At 54.7% G+C, this 22,281-nt stretch overlaps 1 protein-coding gene across 6 annotated transcripts in view; it reads right to left on the minus strand.

Annotated features, from left to right (window-relative positions):
- AHDC1 (AT-hook DNA binding motif containing 1) overlaps positions 1-22,281 on the minus strand; it is a 64,235-nt gene that overhangs the window by 39,435 nt on the left and 2,519 nt on the right. Inside the window, exon 1 of one of the 6 annotated variants that reach the window (XM_032594225.1) lies at positions 11,333-11,803. The exons of the other annotated variants lie outside the window; for them this stretch is intronic. The gene's annotated coding sequence lies outside the window, so the exon portion shown is untranslated. Of the gene's footprint in view, positions 1-11,332; positions 11,804-22,281 lie in introns of those variants that run through there. 6 annotated transcript variants of the gene reach the window in all.

Below are 22,281 nucleotides of genomic sequence, written 5' to 3' on the forward strand. Positions count from 1 at the left end.
CCCCCCCCCTCCCTCCAGCAAGGAAGCACAAAGGCTGGCAGGCCCCCCACTCCGCCCCGGAAACCTGGCAGTTTATTTCTGTCTCTGGGCCCCCTGTTTCCACACAGTCAGTCCAGGAAGGCTGGCAGCAGCTGGCTTGGAGGGGTGGAGCTCCTGCTCCCTCAAGGGTCCAGCTGCTACCCTGCCCCACCCCCACCTGCCAGGCCAGACCAGACTCCAGAGTCGGAGGTGACTCTGGGATGAGGGAGGGAAGAGCTGGAGTCCACTTGGTCAGGACTGCAAAGGAGGGACCCCCTCCCAACTCCCAACCCAGAGCCTAAATGCTCCCCTAGGGTGAGCCAGTCTACATCCACTTCAAGTCCGCTAAGAGTATAACCCCTGGCGTGTCCAACTCTATTCACTCCAGATCATTCTGGCTCATGACTCCTCTGGATCCTGGTCCCAAAGAAAAGCCCATTTCTAAACCTGTGCTGCCCAATATGGTGGAAACTAACTTGAGCACTGGGAACGTGGCTAGTTGGAATTAAGATATGTCGTAAGCACAGAATATGCATCAGGTTTGGAAGCCTAAATACGAAGAAGAAGAAAAAAAGGAAACTATTTTATAATGATTGTATGTTAAAACGGTAAGGTTTTGGGTATATTGGGTTACATGAAATACATTATTAACATCAATTCATTTATCGCTTTTAATTTTGTTTAATGTGACTACTAGAAAATTTAGATTACACGTATGGCTCCCATTACATTTCTATTGGACAGTGTTGTTCTAGATCATATGGTACTCTGGCTTAGGGCCAAGACTTTGCCTGCTCTAGATCAATATCTGTGTGGCTTTAGCTCACCCACTTCCCTATATTCAGACCACAACCTTACGTGTTGGTCTAAATCTCACCACCCCACACCACCCCACCCCAGCTTTCTGTGAATCTAGGCTCAGCCAGAGATTACGGCTTAGTCTGCTTTAAACCACTGTCTAACACATGTCTTGTTCACCAATTTTCAATATCTAGATCCCAGCAAGAGTGTGGTATGGACTGTTTTCCATGTTAACCGGCCTGATAGCCTGAGGCCACAACCTTATTTGCTTAGATCACTGTCTAGTAACATTTAAGATCTAGACATCCTTAGGAAGAATGAGGTTCTAGATCAAGAGTTGGCAAACTATGGCCCAAGAGCCAAATCCAACCCGCTATCTGTTTTTATAACTCAAGTTTGATGGGAACACAGCCATGCTCATTCATTTATGCATTGTCTATGACTGCTTTCAAGGTACAATGGCAGAGTTGAGTAGTCATGACCAACACCCAATGGTCTATAGCCTAAAATTTGTATTATCGAACTCTTTACAGAAGGTTTGCCAACCTCTGTTCTAGATGGCCAAGTCCAACCCACCATAAATCTAGATTCCAGCCTAAGGCTATGCCCTAGTCTAATCTAGATTACCTCCTTCCAGATGGTACTGCTGACCAGGGTCTAAACCAGAGCCTAACATGCACCACATGCTGCTTGGGTCCAGATTCCACTCTCATCTCAGGAGATGGGCCCCAATACTCTTTTCTGGGATGGAAAGGGTGTCTCCACTTCCGAGCTCCCCTAGAGGGATCAAAGCCCACTGGCCCTTCCTAATGGCCTTGGGAATGGGAAGGGAGGGTAGATACCAGAGATTGCACTGGAGGCTGAGTCAATGAGTCAGGAGTAAGTCCTCTCTTGCCAGGGGGGCAGAGCATAATCTGACCTAGAAGACAGAGCAGCCCCATACCCTACTTCTTCCCAGCAGTCTCCAGAGCAAGTCACTTACCTGGGAGTCATGTGGGACAGGTACCCTCCCCCAGCCCCCCCCCCCCCCCAGAAGCTAGACCAGGGAGCTTCAAATGGAGTCTTCATCTCTAGCTCCTCGCTTCCAACCACCTATCACCTCGGGACTGAGTGGTACCACTCTCCTTTTCCACAGTTCACCTCTAGCTGTGCGTTTCCACAGCTTTCTTTGAAAATCCTCCCACATCTGACCCCTCCCTGCCATGTCCCCATCCTCCATACTAGAATCCTAGCCTTAATTTTAGCGGTGATGATCTTGGGCTCTCGAGCTGACAGACCCAGGCTCCAATTCCAGCTTTGACTTTGGGCAAATCACTCCACCTCTCTAGGCTTCCTCAGTTTCCCCATCTGTAAAACAGAATAATAATAATGGTACCTACCTCACAGGGTTGTTGAACAGACTTCACAAGATCATGATGTATACCACTCTGCCAAGCCCCTGGCCTGTAATAAGCATGTAATGCTACCTGCTATTTTTATTACTATTGATCACTTAATTTGGTTCCATGGATGGACTTTGGCAGATCTGTAAACCTCCCAACATTGTAACCAAAAATTTTTTTTTGTATTTTTCTCAAGAGAAGTTCCATCATCTTCTCAAAATGGATCCTTTGCTCAAATGTTTAGGGAAAAAGAAAAAAAGAGAGGGGGTGGGGAGTCTTTAGTTCAATCCAAATGGGGAAATAGATGGGAAAGGACTAGCCCAGGGCCCCTCAGAAAATGTGAGGCAAAAAAAAAATAATAATAAAATAATAATAATAATAATAATAATAATAATAAAGTAAGAAAGAAAATGTGAGGCAGACCCAAAGCTAGCGGTCAGGAATTCATCTCCCAGGTCCCTCTTTCCACTAGTCCAAGCTGTTTCTCCAACCTGACCTCGCCATTTCTTTCTTGCTCAGCTATGACAGTCCCCCAGTGGGCTCCCCACCTCCAAAATGCCTCCACTGAACCTCCTCTGCCTAGTGCCACATTTGTCTTCTTCAGTGTCATTCTCGTGACACAATGTCCCTGCTCCAAAACCTGTAATGGCTCCCTACTGCTGCTGAGGTCTTTAGCCTGACATTCAAGAGCCTTCACAGCCAGCTCTGGCCCCCGCCAACCTCCTTCCTCGTTGTGGCCTCTTGTCTGGTCAGTGGAGCTAACTTCTTCCTCTCCTCTTTCCCCCTCCCCACAGTCTCCATACCACCCACACACTCACTCAGTTCTGGACAGATTCTGCCCCTTTGCTCAATCACACAGTGTCTCAGGCCCAGCCTGCTGCCCCCGCTCTGCCCTCAGGGCTGCCCCTGGGTCCAGCCACTCTCTGAACTCACCCTGATCAGGCCATGCTGGGGTATGCTGACTGTACCTCTGGCTCCAGGAAGCAGGCCTCTGCCCCTGCTCTCCAGTTCAGCTCCATCCCTGGTCACTGGCCACTGCCCATATCCTCCCCCATTAACCCTTCTCTCCTTCTGTCCTCTAGACTCTTGGGAATAACACTCTCTTGTCACCCGGAGTCCTAGGGAGCCAGCACTATCCTCACAATTGTGACTCCTGGGTCAGATTCTTCTCTTTGAGCCTCAGTGTCCTCATCTACAAAAGGGGGACAGCAACACCTACACCTTGAGTGATTCTCATGAAGGAAAAACACCTTATAAACTGGAAGGTGCTTTTTCTACTAAAACCCGCTATACAAATAATACTAATAATAATCTCCATTTATAAGTTTACTTAACCCTGCAACCCTGGCCTTCCCCAAGCCCTTTCCCTGTTTCATTTTTCTCCTTGACACTCATCAACATCTAACACACCATGTACTTTACTTTATTTTGGTGTTAACTGTTTCACCCTCTAAATGTAAGCTCCTTGAGGGCGGGGGTTTTTCTCTACTTTGTTCTCTGCTGTGCGTCCTAGGAAAGTACCTGACACTAAATGTGCACCTGGTAGTTGGGGAATGAATGAATGAATCGAGTGCTTACCGTGTGCCAGGCCCTGTGCTAATCCCTTCTCACAGATTGTCCCATCTTAGGTGGGTACCGGCATTACTCCTCACTTTGAAAATGAGGCCTCAAGCAACTTGCTCTGATCGCAGCCTGGCTAGGATTTGCCTCCAGAGCCTGCCCTCTTGATCACTATGCTCTGTTTCCTGTCCAGACGGGGGGGTTATTTCTATTTCTATATTAGCTAAGCCTCTTGAATCTGTCACCCTCCCTATTTCCCTGGGGCTGTCACTCTCCCTAGGCCCCTGAGGCCACCAGTCCTCCCAACCCTCATTCTGACCTCTCTTAGCCATTTCCTCCACTTCTCAGCCCTAAACCATTCTTCTCATTCTCACCTCTGGGCCTTTGCTGATACTGTGGACTATGCCTGGAATGAGCTGGCTCCCCATCGTTTTCAATTGTGCCCATTTCTCAAGATGACCTCTTCCAGTCTTCACTTGCTCCCTACCCTGAGCTCATACCTTGTTTACTGACGGGGAAAACCACTGGGGGAGCATATACTGACTTGGTCCATTCCCTCATTGTTTCCTGAATTTGGAGGCCTTGCCCACTTCTGTCCCTCTCCTGGCAAGGTCTCCCCCTCCTTCCTCTGCTGGATCACTGCCCCCACCCTACAACATCTCTTAAGCAGGTTTATAGCTTTGTGATTTAACAGCCTGGCTTTTGAGTCTCTCAATCTCCAGCTCTACCCCTTACAAGCTGTGTTTCTCTGGGCATGTCACTACACCTCTTTGAACTTGTTTCCTATCTGCAAAACGGAGATAATACAAGTACCTGAGCTAATGTGCCTGGCACATAGTAAGCACTCAATAAATATCAGCCTGCTGTTACTTCTACAACATTTTATTGTGTCACTCAACTCCATTCTAAAAGCCTCAGCCTCTGCCTCCTCCCTGAATAGCCACCCCCAATATGAATAATGATAATAAGATTGCTAACATGTATTGACCACTTATTATCTGCAGTGAGTAGCAATATATTTGGTACCTAGCAGGTACTCAATATTGCTTACTGAATAAGTGAATTAACTAGTTTAATCCTCATAATACCCTGTGGGGGGTGGGAAACACTATTATAATACCATTTTACAGATAGGAAAATCAAGGCCCAGAGAGGGTAAGCAACTCGTCATGTTTGGGATTTAAACTCAAGCAGCCTGACTCCAAAAGTGAGATTCTCATTACCCTCCTCATCCTTACCGTTCCCATCCTGATCTGCTCCAATACCAGCCCCAGGGGTGGGACCCTTTCCTTCTCCAGAGATTGGCTCTCAGCATCTACAGATGGATGTTCACTGAGCCCCTGGTCCAGAGCACCCTTCACACTTTATCTCCTTTGAACCTCATAAAACCCTATAGAGTCAGTGCCATTTTTATTTCCCCTTGACAAGTGAGGAAACCGAGGCTTAGAAAGGAGTCAAGTAACTAAGGTTAGTTACATGGGTCCAAAGCTCAAACTCTTTTTGTCTGCATCATGCTCTGTGATGTTTTTCTCCTGTTGTCTTATACAACTATTGGTAACTGTTCAGACACATCTGCCTTGTTTTCCCAGACAGCAAGCTCTCTGAGGGCACAGTCTGAGGCCCACCTTAATTGTCCCCCCAATCCTCCCCCCCACCCCCACCATGGCCAGCACTGCAGCCCAATCCAGGCTCCACCCAAGGCTTCCTAATTGTTGACCTGTGCCTTCCAGCCAGGCCCACCTGATGCTCTGACTGCTTCCCCCACAGGGGGATTTGTCTTGATTTGTGGGATCTGTCTGCCTTAGCAGACTTGGGGTTGGCGAGGGTGGGGCCAGATCTCCCTTTCAACTTAGACTAGAGACGCCCCAAAGATGCCACATCTCCAGGGAATTCAGGGCTCCCATCTCCCACCTACAGCATTAAGAGGGGAGGGGAGTATGGTAGTTCAGAACAAGGACTCTGGATCCCAGAGTTCTAAATGCAAAAGCTGTCCACCAGGTACTAGCTATGGGACCCTGGGCAAGTTACTTAACCTTTCAAAGCCTGTTTTCTTTTTTAAAAAATTTTCTTATATTTATTTATTTTGAAAGAGAGAGAGAGAGAGAGCGAGCGCGCACAGGTGCACAAGTGGGGGGTGGGCAGAGAGAAGGAGAGACAGAATCCCAAGTAGGCTCTGCATCATCAGCACAGAGCCTGATGCAGGGCTCGAACTTAGGAACCATGAGATCATGACTTGAGTCGAGATCAAGAGTTGGATGCTTAATCGACTGAGTCACCCAGGTGCCCCTTGAAGCCTGTTTTCTGATATATAAAACAAGGATGATCATCATAGGGCTGCTTTAATGATGAAATGAATATCCATTTATAAAGCTAGAAGAGTACCTGGAATATGGGAAATGCTGTGTAAGTGTTTGCTAAATAAAAGTAGGGCTCCACCTAGCCATGGAAGGGCCCCCCTGGTATGGTACAGTGCAAGTGACAAAGCAAACCCCAGTTCCAAACAGACAACTGAAGACACACAGGGAAATGGAAACAGGTGGCAGAGACCTCACACCTCGGGAAGCCCCCTGTGGCAAGAACCCACTGCTCTCCCCACATCCTCCAAAGCCAGAGGACCCCATTTCCTGGCTCCATCAGTCTTCTGACCTAATCCCCCCTACCCTAATCCCCAAGCCACTTCCCTTCCCCTCCCTCCCCCTGTTAACTCTTTCTACGCAGCCAGAGGGATGACAACCAGAATCCGGGCCCTGATTCTCTTAGTTGCTGTGTGACCTTGGGCAAGTCACTTAGCCTTTCTGGGCTTCATTTCCTCATCCCTACAAGGGAGGTCCATCCTAGAGATTAACTAATAACTGAAAACATGCTGTGGATGTGTTTGCAGGTGGGTGGACACGCTACGGTCCTATAGGCCTGACCACACAAATGTGTGTGCTCTTTGGGCACTGGAGTGGGGAAGGGGGCTGCCATTCAAAAAGCAGACCTCCACTTTGAAAGTTTCCTAAGCCAGTCTCTAAGTACTGCTTGGGTTGCATGCCAAGCTCCCTACCCTCTAAACCACCACCCTCTGACATTAAAATATATTTACTGGGGCATAGGCAGGGGCCTTGGCCTCTCTTTACTTCACATGAAGCCCTGAGGCCAACCTGGGGAGAGAGGAGTAGGAGGCATCACAAGTGAGGAGTGTGGGGGTGGGGTGGGGGGGGCTTTTGGAGGAGAGCCAGGGAGAGTAGAGAAGACCCCGGGTTGAGAAGGGCAAAGACAAAAAGGAACATACCCCCAGGGCTCTCCCTCTCCCCCATAGCTGACTCAGCAATCACCTGGCCTGGCCTTCCACCCCTCCGAAAAGAAGAGGAGCCAGCAGCAGCAAGTTATGATAGACGATTACCGCCGTTAATTAATTAAAATAAACAGCAAATTAAATACAGCAAAATTAAAATAGTACAGGAAATTAATTCTCTACCAGCCCCACCTCACAGGTGAGATGCTTAAAGGGCCCTTTGCAGCTAGGATCCAGGGCAGCTGGGGGGTCACCAGAACCTGCCTTATACCACAACTCCTGGCAACCCCAAATATCAATGGTGGAGCCCACAGGCATTTACCTGCCACTACCCCCCCCCCCAGATGGGCCCCCTGGCTCCTCGCCCCCAGGGGACTCCAAGCCCAGAGCCACATTCCGGAATTCCAGCCCTGCTCCTCCCTGAGTGGGCAGGAAGGGTCCTGACACCCCTTGGGCCAGGGATTGGGCACTGTGCCCTCCTGGGCACATGGCCCACATCTACCACTACAAGGGTCAGGGCAGGAGGGAAGAGGGACCTTGGCCTTCTCTCCTGGGTTACCTCTGGGACTTGGAGTCTGATCCTGGCAAAGATGCCTCTTTTCCCTGTTGAGCTCCTGGCCCCTCACTCAGAAGGCCCCAAATCTGTCTCTGGGGAACCCCTCATTTTGTTGCTTTCTTTTTTGCTCAGAATGCTCAGGAAGAAAGCACTGCTGAGGCCCAGAATTCTAGGCCAGATGATGCCCTGCAAAGTTGGCTAGACCAAACCCTAGGACATGATACCAGAATTCCCTCCTACTCAAGACTAATCACCTCATCACACAGATGGGGAAATTGACACTAAGGAGGGCACAGTATTTGTTTGAGGTCACCCAATGGCTTCGCAGCAGAACCTGGAGCACAGTCTCTAATGACCACATTCCGTGTCACCACCAACAAATCAGGTTTCTAGAGTGCGGCTCAACCCCATGCTGACCACCCCTTTGCCGGGGCCGCTGGTCACCTGGCCCCTCCTCCATAATCCCATCCCAAGACTCCCCAGTCTGTGTCCCGCACAACAGCCAGATTAGACTCCTTGGCCTGCCCAAGGCCAACATGTGGCTATTGTCCACATGGTTCCCTTTATCTGAAGCCCCTCCCTCCACCTCTGCCTGCCCAAGTTCAACGAGCCTCTTTAGGGTCTGGCTCAATGCCAGCTCCTTTGTGAGCCTCCCAGAGCCCTGACGGGTGCTGCCTCATCCTCCTTTAATCTTCCAGGGTGCTTCGCCCGCATCCCCACGTTCAGCCCTATCTTGTCTGCGTGAGCCGTGGTTACCAGGTGCTTGGGCTACCCAGAGCTGCAGACCACCTCACCTCTGGGCCCCAGCCCTGGCAGAGTACCCAGCACTCAGGAGGGGCTCAGTGCTCTTCATCCGATGTCCCCGTGCCCTACTGTTAATGACAACAATGGCTATCACTGATTGAACATTTACTACAAGCCCAGGTCCTGTACTGTCCCACTCTCGCAGGATGGACCCAGCTTAGAGGTTGTGTGACTTTCCTGAGGTCACGCAGGAAAGAATGGGGAATGCCACAGGTCCTTGCTCCTAAATGAGCCTCCTCTTCCATTCCACTTGCCTCTTCTAGATCAGACCACCATCATCTCCCATCTGTACCACGTAAGCCTCTCGACTAGCCTCCCTGCCTCCGGTATCTTCCTACCTTACTTTGTCGCTAAAGACTTCCCATGACTCCTTGTGGCTCACTAGACAAAATCCAAATCTGTGATCACAGCAGCTAAACTCTGTGACATCTGGCTTCTGCCTTCTATGCAGCGTCTCTTCTCAACATCACCCCATGTGCCTACCATACCATACCATACCTTGATTTATTTCCAGGCTTTGCATATGCTGTTCCCTCTGTGTGGAACACCTTCCCCATATGTTTCCTCTTGTGAATTCCTACACATCCCTCAACATACAGGACCCAGGGTTACCTTAAAATCTCATCAGGTGAGATAAGCAACAAACTGGTCACAAAACTGAGAGCTCTATGAGGGAAGGGCCTGTGTCCCCCGTGTCCCCAGTGCTTAGCCAATAATCCATGCTCAATCAACATTTGTTGAACGACGCTCCGTATATACGTGTTGGCTCAACAGAGAAATGACAGAAGAGTACCAGGCCACAGCGTACAGGGCTGGAGGTGGAGGGGAAGGGACTGAGGCCAGGCAGGCCAAGGACGCGGTGGAGAACAGTGACAAATACTGTCAGGGGCTGCTCTGCGGCAGAGCTACACTCTTGGCAGAGGGAATGTTTGTGAGAGACAGAGGAAGGAAAGCGATGGTGTGAGGGAGGCTCTGAAAGTGTGTGCGCGCGCGCGCACGCATGTGAGAAAGTGGCGAGGATGCATGTCGGGGAGCGGGTGTGTGTGCTGCATTTGTGAATGAGTCTGTGAGAGAGAGGGTGGGGGATGTCAAGGAGCGCACGTATATGGGCCTGGGGGGGGGGGTCTGTGTGGGAAGGGGAGGGTGCCCGTGAAAGAGAGCCTGCGTGCTGGGTTCGTGTGGGTCTGTGCGAGAAAAGGTGAGGGTGTGTGTCACAGGGCTGTGGGTGTAGGTGCTCGAGGTCGTGCATGTGTGCTTGGGGTGGCGGGGGGGAAGGTGACAGAGAAAGACAAGGAGCAAGAAGGGGCCATCTAAGGGGGGGGGGGTGAGTGAGAAACTCTGTGTGGGCATGGCGGGGGGGCAGGGTGCTGTAAGCATGCGCAGGGGGAGACGGTGTGCCTGTGTGTGTCCAACAGGCAGGGTAAGGTAAGAGATGTCGCAGCTCTACTGAGGGTGTGGCTTCCATAGCCTCGGCCATGGGCCCTGTGCCAGAGGTGGGGGCTGGCCCTGGGCCCAGGGTGGGGGGCTCTGAGAGATTCCTCAGAGTTCTCCCCGGAGCCACAGGCGCCAGATTACTATGTCCCCAGGCAGGGAGGCCGAGGAGGCCCAGATGTGCGTGCTCCTTACATCTGTCCACAGCAAAACCTCTGGGCATTTATTTGTCTTTGTCTGTGTCCGGGTATGCACGCCTGTGCTTGTGTGCGCACTGCCGGCTGTGTGTCTGTGCCTGTCTTTGTCTCTGTATGTATCTGGGCCTTTGTCTCAGTGTGTGTGCCTGTTGGTCTATGCCTGTCCGCATGACTGTGTCTGGGTTTGTGTGTGTCTAAGTGTATCTGTGTCTACGGGGCACTGTGTGTCCTTGATCTGTGCCTGTCCAAGTAGGGCTGCCGGCGTCCCCCCGGACTGCCTGTTTGTAGCTGTGGGTCTATGTGGCCTTGGTGTGAGTGAGGGAATGTTGTGCTTTTGAGGCTGTGTGTCTAGATGTGAGTGTTTCCTTGTACCTCCGTGGGACTGTGCTGTGTGTTGTATTGTGGAAACGTTTATCTGTGCCTGTGGGATGTGTGTTGTAAGACCAAGGATATGTGTGTCTCTGTGCGTGCGTGTGTGTGTGTGTTGGGTGTGAGGGTGTGAGGGGTTTGTCACAGACTGGTGAGCAAGTTAATCTCAGACTCCGTGACACGTGGAATAAAATCACGCTCCCATAATGGGATCATTCGTCTTCCTGTCCAAGGAGAGAACCAACTCTTCACCCTCCGCCCTGGGGGAGCCAGTGGGGCCAGGGCCGGTCTCAGCCCCCATCCAGGCCCCCTCTGGCTTCAGTACCCCACCCCCACCCCTCCTCATCCGCACCAGGCCCATTCTGCCTCCAGAGTGCCCTGGTGCCCACTGCGGGCTGGGCTGGGCTCCAGGACATGTGACCCAGAGCCTTAGAGGCCTGTCCTGGGCCCCCCAGCCCCACCCACTACCAAGGAGAGCCCTGCCCCAAATGGGAGGGGGAATGCAGGAAGGAATCTTTGGGCCCCTCCTCCTCCCGGAGGGGAGGGATGAGCTGCAGGCCGGGCCGGGATTTTCCATCTCTCAGCAACAAGATTCCTGGTGAGCAGGCTGCGGGGTTTGGCAGGGCGCCTGCTGGAGACCCGCCCTCACCCGCCAGGACGCCTGGGTCCCCAGGGCCAGGCAGCAGTGGGTTCCCTGGGGAGCCAGGAGGGCCCCAGAACTTCAGCTTACTGCTGCCCAGGCCTGTGGGAAAGCCAGACACTTCCAGGCTCCCCCCCCACAACCCCCAACCAAAGATGGCTCTCCAGGCCTCTAGGCGAACCATCACCCTTCCTCTGGCCTCCCCCTAGCCTCAGCCTTTGCTTCAGAAAGCCGTTCAGCACCACCCACTCCCCACCTGAACCTTGGCACAGGCCCAGCCTGGGTTCTAGACCTCACCTCTGGGTTTGAGGGCTCCCAAGGCCAGGGCTGTGCTTCTCATCTCAGACTGGGGCTTCTGAGGACAGGGCCATGTGTCCTGCAGCTGTGAGATCCCTCTTGGACTTAATGCTCCTTCCTGATTGAGCGGACAGGCATCAAGAGAGGATTTCAAACTCAAGGCTGGGGAAACTGAGGCACTGAAGCTCTCTGCCCTACCTACCCCTATGAATCAGAGGCCAAATGCAGTAGTCTGGAGACACAAGATCCTAATTTTGTCCAACAGCAGTGGCTGCCACTCTCTTCCCTATAGGGGGTACAATGTCAGGAGGGGCTGAGCATCAGTTGGAGGGTAAGGGGAATGAGAAGGTGGATTCCCTAACCCCCCAGCCTTGGATGCGCAGCTGGAGAGCAGGTTTGGTAAGAGATTAAGGTCGAGGAGGAGGAGAAGTGAGTTGCTCCAAGATTTATGAGCCTAATTCTTCTCCCTTAAATTCCCCTCCAAGCCCCCAGCCCCAGCCTGGTCCCTCCAGGGTCATGCTGTGGCCCCAGGCCAATGTCAGGGCCCTAACCCATCGATCAGCTGTTGCTAGGGAGTTTCCACCCCAATGGGTTCTAAAGGGAGGGGCTCAACTGACACTAGGGACCCAGATTGATTGGGAGGGGGCATGGCCCTAAAGAGGCAGCCGACAGTCCCCTACACCCTCCCAGTTGCTGGGGGCTCACAGACTCCAGGGAAGAAGCAAAGGCTGGTGGGTGGGGCCCAGGAGGAGGTAGCCTCCCAGCCAAGGCACCACACCCAGCCCCGCCCTTTCAACAGGCCAGGAGACCTGGGATCCCTTGGGGCCCTACAGCTCACTGGGTGTGTGACCTTGGGCGGTTGCTGCTCTCCAGGCCTCAGCCTCCACACCGCACAATGCAGGAAGTGGCTCACATATCCCAGGTGTCCCCTCTTCAGCTCAGTTCCCTCAACACTTAGCCCTGCCCTCTCTCTAGTCCAAAATCTGGGCCACATGGGGTGAGTATGGGGCAGCTACCTGGAGGAATCCCTGAAAGCCGTTCAAGTCACAGCTGAGAAGCTTATGGTGATCACCCCTCCACCAGGCATCCGTTTTCCAGAAGAGTGAAACTGAGGCCTTGGAAAAGGGTCTTGAGTCTGGACCAAGAGTTCTACTGAAGTGTTACTGATGGGGTGGTTAAGGGCATGGTCTCGGGACAGGAAGACCTGAATTAAAATTCCAGCTGCGCCAGAAACTATGTTTAAGTCCCTTGCCTTCTTGCAGCCTCAGTTTCCTCATCTGCAAAGTGCGTAACGGTGCCTCCCTCCTTAAACTGTTGAGTGGAAATGAGAAGATGCACCTCAGGGTTTGGTGCAGTGTAGCAAAAGCTTGAACAATGGCTAACTATCATGATTGCGGTAATACTAGCATAAACCCAAGCAGTCAGAGGGTAGGGGAGGAGGGGTCCCAATCTGGCTGGAGGATGGCTCGTCCTCCAGCCAGTTTGGGACCCCGAGGGCCTCAGCTCTGGAGGGCCAGCCAAATTCCTCGCAGCCCCCAGCTGCCTCCCCTATTTGTTAAAGGCCTCTCATTAGTGAGCCTGGGCACCTGCCCCTCCACACGTAATAAGCCTCATTAGTATCTTAGCCCCAAGCTCTGCGCCCAGAGTCTATGTGTGTGCACACGCATGAGGGTGGGGGGCTGCAACAGGCCACCAGCCAGGAGACAGCATCCTCGCCAACCACACCCCCTGCCTGTCATCAGCAGGGCCCGTCACCACCCAGCTTGTCACCTGCCTGCCTCGCACCCGCACCACCTGTCACCCACCCAGCTCGTCACCCACCCAGCCCATCACCTGCACCACCTGTCACCCACCCAGCCTGTCACCGAAGCTGCCTGACAGGCATCTGGGTGGGGGACAGAAGATGGGGAGAAGACCACAGGGGTGTGGAGCTGGGGGCCCCAGAGACCCTGTAGGACCCCCACTTCAGCTCGGCATCCTGCAGCATCGCCATGGCAACCTCTCAGCCGCAACCACTTTCCCAAACATCCCCCGCCCACCCCACCCCCCAGGCCCTGCTCTTAGCTGAGCTGAAGCTGAGAAGAGCCTGAGTGACAGCAGAATGGGGCAGGAAGGAGGGGTTCATCAGCTGGCTGGCCTTGGCCATCCTTCCCTCTCTGGACTCGGTTACTCCATCTGCAAAATGGAGGAGCCAGAATGGGTAAGGCCCCTGTAGAGCAGGACAGCCATCTCCAGCCTGGATTGGCTGAGCCAGCTGCTAGTTAACCTGTGAGGGCTAGGGGGTGGGACAAAAGGACAGGGCTTTCTGGGTTCTTCCACGGCCTGGCCCAGAGAGGCTGGGCCTCTGGCCCAAGCTCACACAGCAAAAGAGGAGGAGCAGGCTGGAAGGGAGAGGGGCTCTGCCACAAGACTGCCAGCTGGAGACGCCACAGTGGGTGACCCAAGGTGACCGGGGGCTGAGCCGGCCCCCACCTCTGAGCTGCATTATTTATAATACCCGGAGCTTGGAGCTGAGCAACAGCTGGGGCGCTGCCCCTCCAGGGGGCACATGCCACAGTGGAATGGAGAAGACCAGGTGCCTCCTCAGGGAAGACCCCTGGGGTCCCTGGCGCCCTCCACAGCTGGCTGGGGCAGAGGCTGAGGTGGGAAAGGGGCAGCAGCTCCATCCTTTCCCTCCCTGCCCCCTCTCCCCTCCACTCCTCCAGGCAGGCAGCGATAGGATTACTTCTGCATGACTGCCCGCTCCACGGGGTTCCAGAGACCCTCCTGCCTGCAGCAATCTTTAAAATTCCTCCAGCCCAACCTCGCTCTCTTTCTCCCCGCAGTGAATGCTCCGGCGTCTACCGCAGTGTGCCCGCCACTGCCACCACCAAGCAGGCTGGGGGCCAGGTCCCTGGCACCTATGGGCGGAGGTGGTCCAGTCCTCAGAGTGTATATAGTCCAGCGTCTCTCAGAACCCTGAGGCCCAGGCCCTGGCCCATCCCCTCCGACCCCCAGTGCTGGTCCAGCCCCACAGAGCATGGCTCAAGCTGGGAATCAGGCTTTCTAGTTGCACCAAGGCGGATGGGCACATGCGTGCAAACACACCTGATGGGTCTTGGCATGTCTGCCCACGTCCTCTGCTGCCAGAACCTAGTTGCCCCCACCTCTGCTCTGACCCCCCCCTTCTACCTCACCAATCCCCTGCTACCCCTGGGGTGGGCAGACAGCTGGGCCAGGCCAGAGTCTGTGGCTCCCCAGGGCAAAGAGGCAGGCAGGAGATCGATCCACTGAATTTTTTAAGGCTCTAATGGAGCCTGCATCCCAGGACTTGGGGCCTGGGACGCAGGCAATGTCTTGGGGACCCCTCCCTCAGTATTGCAGTTGCTTCCTCTTTCAGGTCTTGGGGGTCGGGGGAAACTTTCTATGAGCCTTTCCCCAGCAAGAGAAGAGGCATGAGGGGCCCCTGGGAAAGACATGGGATGTTGTGGGGGGGGGGGGCTGTGAGCAATACCCAGAGCACCCCCCCCCAAGTCTCCCCAGCCCTAATGCAGGCAGAAGCAGCTCAGCCTCTAAATCACTCCCCTCATGCTGCCCTCTGAGGCGGATTCTGTGCATCTGTAATTAGGGGGTGGAACAGATGGTGGAGATTCCGTTTAAAATCATGCATCTAGTAAAGTAACCTTCACTGTCGGAACTGACTCCCAGGGAGACCAAGCCCCGAAGCCAGATCTGGGGGGGGGGGCAGTGAAGGTGGGGGGGGCAGGGAGTATGTCAAGCCAACACCTCACCCATCTCTCCCCCTGAAGCCCCAGGCCCAATGTCCCTCTCAGGTAAGCCAAGGTGGGGGGTTGGCAAGCACCTGAGATTGTGCAGGCTGGGGGTAAATCCCCCTGCACCCCCCCCCACAACATATATGCCGGATCCAGGGCAAAGCTGGGTACTCAGAGTTCTTGGCTGTGAGACCAGGGTGACCAGGTGCCAAGAGCCCCCAAAGAGGCCCCAAGCCCCCAAAGCCCAGGCCAAGGTGTCCAGAGCCCAGGGTCTCGGGTGGGGCAGCTTTGAAACAGATGTACAGGCTCACTGTCCAGGAATGAAAGGCCTGGGGCAGTGAGGGAGGCGGAGGTGCCTCCCCAGGCAGAGGAGGCCCCGGGAAGTTGGAGGAGGGGGGTGCTGGACAGCAGAGGAGGGAGAGCGCACAAGAGTGAGCAAGGGTGTGTGCAGGGCTGACTGAAGCTGTCTGGGAGGGTGTCTGGGGGAGGGGGCCCCCCAGAGCAGAGGTTGGGGGGGGGAGCCGTGATGGAGAGTGCTGGGGGCGGGGCATGTTTGGGGCTGGGAGTGAGGGCTGCAGAGCAACTGAGGTGGGGTATGCGACAGGGCAGGGAAGAGCCGCTTGTGGGCTCTGGGGGGGTGAATGGGCTGTCACCAAGCTGCTGCTATGTGTGCCTGGAGAGGTGTAGGGCTGTCCCTGGGCCCCTGGATGGCTGAGGAAAGGACTGGAGCTGGGGCTTACTGGGGATATACAGAGGACTGCCTGTTGGGGTGCTGGGTCTATGGGGAGTATGCGTGTATGTGCATGCCTGCGAAGGTACGAGAAGCTGGGGGGACATCATCTGTTTAGAAGTATACTAGAACTCAAACCATGTCTGCGCGTCTGAGGTAAATGGTGTGGCTGCAGGGAGCGTCCTTGTGTGTTGAGTGGGCAGTGTGCGTATATGTGATGTGGGTGGGGGGAAGTTGTGTGTTTGGAAAGGTGTAGGGATTGGATTGGTGTGTTTGGGGAGGTGCTGGGCTGCAGGTGGGGGAAACATTAGGGCTGCAAGGAGTCTGTGTATGTGTCCGGTGAGGTGTTGCTGCTCTGAGAGTTTGAGGAAGCCGAAGGTATTAGGGCTGCAGCAGGGTTCTGGGGGGATCTGGGCAGGTGCCGGTTTAAAGAGGGAGTTGCTAAGTGTGTGGGTGTTGGGTCTTGGGTGTTTGGGAGTACGCTGGGGATCATAACAACCTGGGTTTGGGTTCACTGCTAGGGCTGTATCTATGTGTCTCTGTGGGGAGGTGGGTGGCAGTTGTGTGTTTGGGGGCATGACGGGGCTGTGTGTGTATATGGGGCAGCTGGATGTCAGAAAAGTAGATTATGTGGAGAGGTGGTATGTTTGTGGAAGTGTTGGGGCTGTGTTATAGGTGGGGCAGTTGTGTATTCAGGGGCGTTGGAGCTGTGAGTAAGGGAGGGGCAGCTGTATATTCAGGTGTTGGGGGCTATAGTTGGGTCCCTGTGCTCAGACACATGATGGGGCTGCAGGAGGACAGGTGTCCCTCCGGGGAGATGATGGGCAGAGTCCTAACCTCTGCTCAGAACTGCCTGCGAGAACCCCTCTTCTGGGGGCGGGGATGCCAGCCCACCCCCAGACCCTGTGCGGGGGTGTGGAGAACAGAGTGGGGGTACGGGGGGGGGGGGGTTGTCCATCTGTCTCAGCCTGTGCCCAGGCCAGAGGAGCAGAGCCGCCTCCTCGCTCCCTGGGGGGCAGCAGTGGATCTCAACCCACCCATCTGCCTTCAGATGGTTGAGGCAGGAGCCTCCACAAAGCTGCCTGGAGGGCATCACTGTGTTTGAAGAGGCACAGGCTGGGGGGTGGGGGGAACTGCACAGCAAACAGTCCTCATGGAGGCTCCTTTGAAAACCACTGACGCCAGGAGAGAGGAAGAGGGAGGACAGGGGCGGGTATGTCTGTCCTTGTGCGTCTGTGTGGGTCAGTGCCCAACTGTGAGCCTTGGAGCCCCTTTGCATGTGTTCATGCTGATGGCCTCTGTTCAAGCGGCATCCTGGCCTTGGAAAACAGCCCTCCAGCCCTGGCTGCAAGCTCACAGCCTCACACAGGCAGCTACCCCTGTGCATACTGCCTACACCCCCCTACACCCCCGCACCTTCACATCTGCATAACACTGCACCCTCACATACATGTAGCTCACCCCCAGGGCCCTGTACCCTCACGTACAAGTGCTACAAGTCCCTACACCCACTAGGTACACTCCCACTCTGCGAAGCCAGGTTTCGCACCTGTCACATATACATACATGCGCATGTACATACCTGCCAAGTAGCTATCACACATACACCCACAGAGTCCACGCACCTTGGATCTCCCCGTCGCACCCACATCTCCCACCTCACACGCGCTCCTCTCTCACACACACAACAGATACTTGCCATCTTGTACCTATACACATGTGCCCATGTGTGTGTACGTGCGCACACTCACCCTGACCAACTTTCAGACAGCTCTTTGACACCACCCAACCCACCAGCCAACTCCCTAGGAAGACTCCCAGTGGCTGAGAGGGCCGCCAGCCTCCCCACCCTGCCAGCTGGGAAGGACGGGGAGGGCATACCACCCCCCCACCCAGACACCTGCGAACACTGATCTTCACCTCCAGAAAGAGCCCTCCCTCTGCTCCGGTATGAGTGCCACTGTATATGGGTGAGAGTGTGACTGCGTGTGTGTGCGTGTCAATGTCCTGACATCCCATGACGAGGCATGTATGTCACTGCCTATATGGGTAAGGAAGCACAGGCATGAATTCCCCAGTTACGTTTCTGAGACGTGGGGTGAGTGCAAGGGTGAGATTCATATGTCACAAAGTGTGTGTGTGTGTGTGTGTGCGTGTGTGTGTGTACAGATATGAGTATGGGGGTGCATTTACACAAGGAGCTGCACACCCAGTGAGTGGTGAGTGTGATGTTTTCTGACACAAGAGGGGTGTCCACCCTGGGATAGGGGTCAGAGCTGGGGAAACTGCTCCAGCAACTCCTTCCCCCACAAAAACAGCAGGGAGGAGGGGGTCTCTGCGCGCTTCTCTCTTTCTTGTTCTCTCTCTTTCTCTCTGACCTCTTTAGCAGCTGGAAACTGAGCCGGGGGTGGAAGGAATGGAGACTTGGCTGGCCCAAGGGTTTGGGGAGGGAAGCAGGAGAAAACACCTTCCAGATTCTCATCAAATCCCTGTTTGTGGTCTGTAGCCTCAAGCCTCTCCGCCTCTCCCCTCTCTCTTTCTCTCCGTCTGGGTTTCCCCCTTTCTTTATCTCTTCCTGTCTCTCATTCTCTCCCCATGTCTCTCCTCCTCCTATCTCAGTCACCTCATCTCCCTTCTGGTATCTCTGTGTCTCCACGTCTCAGTCTCTCTGTCTGTTTGTCTCTCCCCAGGCCCTTCCATTTTTCAGACTCCTCCTCTCTCTGCCAGCACCTCTGTCTGTCCGTCTCTCCCTGTCCTGGTCCATCTGTCCGTCTCTCTCCGTCTGCCTGTGCGTGGGTGTCTCTGTCCATCTGTTCCACCACCCATCTGTCTGGTTGTCTGTGTTAGTCCTTCTAAGGGTGCCCACTCGCTTCCCAAGGTACCCTCCCCCAGGTCAGCAAAGGCCTCTCCTGGCTCAGGGGTGGGGAGGGGATGCAGAGCTGCAGCTTCTGGAAGCTTCAGTAGCAGCTGGGCTGAGCTGGGAGTTCGGGGCTAGCCAGCTGCAGAAGCAGCCCCTCCTCTGGGCTCCCAGGCCAAGGACCCCAGAGCAGAAAGGGGAGAGAAAGCGGGGCCTCACTGCAGCTGAGTGTGTGTATGTGTATGTAAGGGGGGAGGCAGAGGGCCTCACTTTACCCTCACTTCACCAACCCCTCTACCAAAGCGGGGCCAGGCAGGAGAGGGATCCTCAGTGCCCACCTTTCTTGTCCTCTAGCCAATGGCAGAGATGCTGGGATCCAGGAAGGAGGGGTTGGGGGGGGGGTGCTAGGTCTTGGGAGAAGGAGGGGCTAAGAGCCACAGCTTCTTGTCAGCTGGGTGGGAGGGGGGGTCCTTCCCTCCTCTCTTCCAGGCAGTCCCTGGGGATGGTTCTAGTTCTGGTCTCAGCTCTAGGCATGCAGGGCTGCACAGGCAATTCTCACTGGCTCCCACAGGGGTTATTCCCACCTCCCAGCTTCTCTAGAGCCTTTGACCCATAGGGATATAGGGGGAATATAGCAGTATCTCCCCCTCCTCAAGTGGAGGTTGGTTCTAGACATGTGGGCACTGTGATCCTGTCTAGGCACTGGCCATCCTGAGAGGCCCCGGGAAGCTCACCTACCATTGCCAGACCAGCACCTCATCCTTTCTCTCTCCCTCGCTCTCTCTCTCTCTCACACACACACACACAGTGTACCCCAGCATTCCTGGCCTGCACCCCCACACCTCCACTTGGTAACTCAGAGGACTTAAGAGGGACAGTGACAGGCTCCCAGAGTACCTCCGGCTCACGGTCAGGAGCTAGAAGTGACATCCATCCCTCAGGACCCTCCTAGTTGGCTCTGTGCCCCCTACTCCCTCTCCAAGAATAGTCCAAATCCCACAGGCTCACAGGGGATGGGGAAACTGAGGAAGGGAGGGGAGAACACAGTTATTCCTCCTGAGACCTTGGCGTGGAATCCTAGGGAAAGAAAGGGACGCTGACCTACCACAAGCAAAGTCCATATTGGCTGCTCCCTCCGCATAGCCCTACCGCTGGGCCAGGGCCAGAGGCTGGCTCCCTCCCTCTAGAGCTCTCCTTGCCCCCGGCTGGGCCCCCTCCCTCTCTGAGCTTCTGAGCAGTCCTCCCTGCCCTCTCCCTCCCAGCTCTGGCTCTCTCATCCTCAGCTCTTGGAAGCCTGACTCACTGTTTCCCCTCCTCTCTCCCCTCCCTCCCTCTCTCTCCCGGCAGCGGCGCCTCCCCCTCCCCTGGGGGGGCTCTGGCCACAAGGGTGCCCGCCTGCTCCTCTCTCCGGGCTCCAGTCCCCCACTGCACCCAGGAGGCCCCCTGCAGCTGTTCCTATTCTCTAACTACAGAGTGGTAGAGTGCAAAGAGCCTAGGTCCCAGGCCTGGCACTGCTGAGTATTTGTGACCCTGGGCAAATGGCTCCCTTCTCTAGACTTGGTTTTCTCCTGTCAAACAAGGTTGGGGGAGGGGGTCCAACTGATGATGCCCCTGACGTCTCTAGAACCCTAATGGTCCCTGCCTTTAAAACCCCACGTGCCTCCTGGCCTAGAGTGTGTGCACAACCTGTGGGGCATTGTACCTGCTTCAGGCCCCGCCCCCAGGTCCAAAGAATAGCTCTGCTCTGTTCCCAGACATTTGGAAAAGGCAGAGAGGAGCCGCTGCCCTGGGCACGACCATTAGTCAAGTGACCCCTGGAATCCCCCTGTCTCCCTATTCTCCCTCCTCCTGTGAGAGTCTTTCCCTCTCTTCCTATTCCACCTGTCCTCCTCCCTCTTCCCAGAGACATTTGCTTGTCTCTCCTCCAAAAACAACGCCTCATCATTTCAGGCTGTAGGGTCGGGAACAGCACGTGCCTAGGCCTTCTTGGTCCCCTGGGCCCCACCTCCAGGGGCTGTGATACTGGCTCTTCTCCTTGCCTGTTTGCTCTCTCACCCCCTCATCGCTGGCTTCTGCCACCATCTTTCCCTCTCTCCACCTGGCATGTGGCAGTCCGGGTCTCTCTGCTCCCCCCACTCCCCTCCCCCAGCTCTCTCCCTGGGGCGGGGGGTGGGGGGCACATGCTGGCATTAGCAACAATGTTATCCTTCCACCCTCCTGCAGTCCCCATCCTGGCTTCACCCTCTCCAGAGCTGTCCCAAGAGACCCAGGGGACCCAGAGACAGGGCTGGGCTCCATCCCATAATAGTGAGTCCGCTTGACCTCACTCAACCAGACCAGAAGAGTCTGGTCATCTGGTATGAAGGCATGGCATGGCACCCCCTGGTCTAGGGTGACTGGCATGAGACGCAGAGCTCTGTATTCCACAAACAAACAAAAAAGTTGGCCTGGGGGTGGGACGTCGGGGGTTTGGAGGGAAATAAGGGAGATCAGGTTTGCCTGGAGAAAGCCCCTATCCAACTGGGAACAGAAGCAAGTGGAGGGAGTGGCTCAAAGTCAATGCTCTAGACTGATCTGAGAACCAGCAATGTCCCTCTAGGGCTCTGCGAATCCACAGCAGCAGCAACCCCCCCACCCCCACCCCTTCCCACAAGTTGCCAGCCAGGTACATTTGGCCCCTCCAGCCTGCAGAATAGCCACAACCTCAGGTGGAGATCCCATCCCTTAATCTCCTGTCGGGTCCAAGGCCAACCTCCCAACAGTACACCTCCACTTAGCTCAGCAGGGCGTCCAGAAGCCTCCCTGCCAAGATCTAAGCAGGTGGAATGGGGGAAACAGCCCCCCAACTCCCAAGCCCCCTCATCCAAGTCCCAGTCAAGGGCTGGGAAGCAATGCAAAATAACCATGGACCACACATACTGCCAAACTGAGACGTAGCACTGTCCATCCACAGCACCTGGGGGTGTGGGGCTCCCTGCCCCCCGACCCTGTTCCAGACCCCCCAGCCCAGCAACCGTAATAAACAGCAAGCTCTTTTTCTTTATGACACCAAATTTCTCCAAGCCCAACAGCTCCTTCCATCACTACCTCAGCCATAGATCACATTAAAAACTCACAGAGGGCAACTTAAACACATCACATTTGTTTCTCTCTATATTATTTCAAAAGTAACGGCATTAAAAATGGATTTTACTACAGAAAATAAATATCAGCACGTGGGCCCGGAGCCCAGGCAGGAGGAGGGAGCCCACCAGGAGAATGTCCCCGAGGGCTTGGGCACAGCTTAGGCACTGACCAAGGAGGTGACTGTGAGGCCAGACAACACCCTGGGGAATAGAGGGGATGTTTGGGGAGGGGGCGACACCTGCCCACCCCACACCCGCCCCAGTGCCAGACCAAGAGAAACAAGAGTCACTGGTTTGGACTGGGGCCCACTGGTCCCCCTAAGCTCATACCCTCACGGATCTCTGTAACCTCTGAAGGGTAAGAGCTCTGGGGCAAGAAGTTCACCAGTCTCTGGGGGTTATTCCAACTATTGACACAGCAGGAGAAAAAAAATGAATTCAACTTACTATCCAGTTTGATTTTCCATTGCTATAAAAATAAATAT

The sequence above is a fragment of the Lynx canadensis genome, chromosome C1 (genome assembly GCF_007474595.2).
Source record: "Lynx canadensis isolate LIC74 chromosome C1, mLynCan4.pri.v2, whole genome shotgun sequence".
Taxonomy (NCBI): domain Eukaryota; kingdom Metazoa; phylum Chordata; class Mammalia; order Carnivora; family Felidae; genus Lynx; species Lynx canadensis.